Genomic DNA, 3,670 nt, shown 5'->3' on the forward strand with positions numbered 1-3,670 from the left:
TTTCTTTCTCTATGCCGGCTTGGTGTCTGATATCTAGGTGACCCTCAGAGAAGAATTATCTGAATTTTTTAGGTGTCTGTGGCTCTCAGTTGTCTGTCTGGCTCCAAAAGGAACCCAATTCCTGGGGTGGTGTGGGGACGGGGGTGGGGGATGGCTGAGCAGGAGACCGGGAACCTGTCCCCACGAGCTTGGCTGTCCACTGTCCCAGCCAGGCCCACGGAACCTGCTGTCTTGCAGGGGGAGGGGGCGCGAGAGACAGAGTCTGGATGACCTTAAGGAATTTACCGTGATTTTCCTTCGATCAGCATAAACAACAGAAACGAGCAGAAAAGATTAAGTGATGTGCACATAAACAGAATAAAGAGTGAGAATCTTTCCTCCTGTCCGTCCCTCCCGTTCCTACATTCGAGAGGTCACCCCTGTGACCGTATTGTTTGACCTGTGAGTCTCTTCCTTCCCGCCCCCCCCCCCACACAGAGTTTGAGATCCTATGATGGACACACTGTACCCTAATTTGCTTTAATATCCCAGAGGCATCTCTTCCTGTCGGAAATAGGGGACACGTCGTTCATTTTAACGCCGTGTGCAAATTCATAATACAGATGAACTACACTTCTGTTGGTTTGTCGGTGTGCTGGGAAGGATGGGATGTTATCTGCATGCGTGTTATTCATACAGGGTTTGCATAGTTCACACGCGATAGACACGTCCTTTTTGTGAAATGCTCGGGTCTGCTCTGTCCGATGCAGCAGCCATGGGAACGGCCACTACAGAGCCCGGAGGGGTGACGGGACTGAGAAGACGTGTACGGTGAGTGAGTAAGTGCACGTCGGATTTTTGAAGACTTGGCACAAAAAAAAATGAAGGGAAATAGCTCGTTAGTAATTTCTTTAGTTTGCTCCAGGCTCCGAGCTGTCACCACGGAGCCCGACCTGGGGATCGAACCCACGAACCGCGAGATCACGACTTGAGCCGAAGTCGGACGCTTAACCGACTGAGCCACCCGGGCGCCCCAATGTGTATATTTAGAGCTACATCCATGATCCTGAGTTATGCTCTGACCACACTGTTCAGATTTTGTAGGTCTATTCTACTTGGTGGTTGAAAAAAAGTTATTCTATTTCCATAAACATTGTAATTGCAAAATAAAATTGCTTGTAACTATGCAAGTAATACATGATTATCATTTGGTTGTTAAAATAGAGACAGTTTGTGAGTTCGTGCCCCGCCTTGGGCTCACTGCTGTCAGCCTGTCAGCCCAAAGCTTGCTTTGGATCCTCTGCCCCCCGCTCTCTGACTCTCCCCCGCTTGCGATCTTCCAAAAATATATATAAACATATATTTTAAAAACCCCCCAAAAACAAAAAAGAAGTGGGGCACCTGAGTGGCTCAGTCAGTTGTGTCCAACTCTTGACTTCGGCTCAGGTCATGATCTCACGATGGGCAAGTTCGAGCCCCGCATCTGGCTCTGCACTGACGGCACAGAGCCTGCTTGGGATTCTCTCTCTCTGCCCCTTCCTTGCTATCTCTTTCTCTCTCTCTCTCTCTCTCTCTCTCTCTCTCTCTCTCAAAAAAAAAAAAAAAAAGGAAGCAAGCTGTAGACTGGGTGAGTGTATTTGCAACAGGTGCATCTGACAAAGAATTTGAACCGATAAAACCTTAGAAAACACCGTCACAAATCGATACCGAACAAACGAGCCACCCAATAAAAAGTGAGCAAAAGACTTGAACAGACAGCTCGGCCGGTAAGCACATGGGAGGAGCTCAGCACCGGGAGTCAGCAGGGAACACGAATTAAACCCAGTAGCTGGGCTACTATTTCACCCCTGCTGGAGCGGTTACGCCGGAGAAGACCGTGAGGACGTGGAGTAAATCGAGCTTTCCACGCTGCCGGTGGGATCACAAAACGGAGCAACCCCTCCAGAGAAGCGTGTGGCGCTTGCCTACAAAGTCGTGTGCGTATCTGCGCCACGATCCAGGACTTCCGTTCCTAGGTGCCCCGGAACCAGGAAGACGTACTCTGTGAAAAGACGGTGAAGAATCACGGCGACTTTCTTCACGGCAGCCCGACACTGGACACAAGCCACCTACCCGTCGGCAGGATAACCGAGAAACCGTACTGTGGCCTCACCACGGGCTCCGCGAGGCCATAAAAAGCAACGACCTACGGATACATGCAACACTGTGGGTAAACCTTAAGCCGTGTTGAGTAAAAGAAACCAAATGCAAAACGTTCATACTGTACGATCCCCGATCCCCGTGGGAGAGGCTAGAATGAGGCAGGGAGATGGAGGATGGCTTGGGAGGGGCATGTCGCAACTTTCTCGGGCGACTGAAACGTTCTAGATCTTGTTTTGGGTTGTGGTAACTTGGATGTTTACCATTGCCCGAACTCACCAGACTGATGATCTCGCGGTTCGTGAGTTCAAGCCCCACATGGGGCTCTGAGCTGACAGTGCGGAGCCTGCTTGGGATTCTCTCCCTCTCTCTCTGCTCCTCCCCACCCCCAAAATAAATAAATACACTTAAAAAAAGAATACGCGAATACGCTTTAAAAAAAAAGACTGATATTCCGTTGTGTGTGTGTGTGTGTATGTATATATATGTATATACATATATCACCTTTCCTTTGTTTATCCATTGATGGATTGTTTCCACCTTTCAGCTGTCGTGAATAATGGGCCTATGAGCATAGGTGTACAAATAGCCATTTGAGGACCTGTTTCCGATTCTTTTGAGTAAATACCCACAGGCGGATCATATGGTGATTCTGTTTTGAAATTTTTGATGATTCACCGCACCGTTTTCCGCAGGAGTGGCACCATTTTCACAACGCCCAAAGGTTCCATTATAGCCACATCTTTACCAACATCTGTTCTCCGTTTTTTTCTGATGGTTGTCCTCCTGATGGATGTGAGGTGGTATCCCATTGTGGTTTTGGTTTGCATTTCCCTAATGATGAGTGATGTTGAGGCTCTTTTCATGTGCTTTTGGGCCACCAGGATGTCTTTGGAGAAAGGTCTAGTCAAGTCCTTTGCCCGTTTTATAGTTGGGTTATTTGGTTTCTCCCTTTGTGGTTGGGTTGTGGGAGTTTTGTATTTACCTTCTGGATATGAACTAAACCCGTTATCAAATGTGTGATTCGCACATATTTCCTCCCATTCCGTAGATTGCCAGCCCCGTGGATTGTGTCCTTTGACGCACAGAAGTTTTAACCTTTGATGTCGTCCAATTTATCTGTTTTTCCTTTTGTCCCCTGTGCTTTTGGGTCATATCCAAGAAATCAGTCGCCATCAAATCCGACGTCAGGAAGCTTTCCGCTGTGTTTTCTTCCACCGATAAGAACAAATACTACACTTGATCTTAGCCAAAAGGCCGAGAAGCGATTCCGCTATGTTTTCTCCTAAATTTTTATAGTCTTTGCTGTTACTTTTAGGTCTTTGATGTGTTTTGAGTTAATTTCTGTATACACAAAATACAATAAGTAAGGTAAGAGTCCAGCTGCATTCTTTGGCATGTGATTTCTGGGCTCTCTATTCTGTTCCATCGGCCGATATGTGTGCCTTCCTGCTGGGACCACACCGTTTTGATTATTGTAGCTCTCTAATAAGTTTTGAGATCAGGCAGCGTAAGACCCGTGACTTTATTCTTCTCTGCCCAAAGTTGTTGA

The 3,670-nt window shown here is 47.4% G+C and overlaps 1 pseudogene; it reads right to left on the reverse strand.

Moving 5' to 3' along the window:
* Positions 1-3,235: 3,235 nt before the first annotated feature.
* On the reverse strand, positions 3,236-3,387 carry LOC125159648 (uncharacterized; annotated as a pseudogene).
* Between the last annotated feature and the right edge of the window lie 283 nt (positions 3,388-3,670).

Source organism: Prionailurus viverrinus, unplaced genomic scaffold, assembly GCF_022837055.1.
Source record: "Prionailurus viverrinus isolate Anna unplaced genomic scaffold, UM_Priviv_1.0 scaffold_53, whole genome shotgun sequence".
Classification (NCBI taxonomy): Eukaryota; Metazoa; Chordata; class Mammalia; order Carnivora; family Felidae; genus Prionailurus; species Prionailurus viverrinus.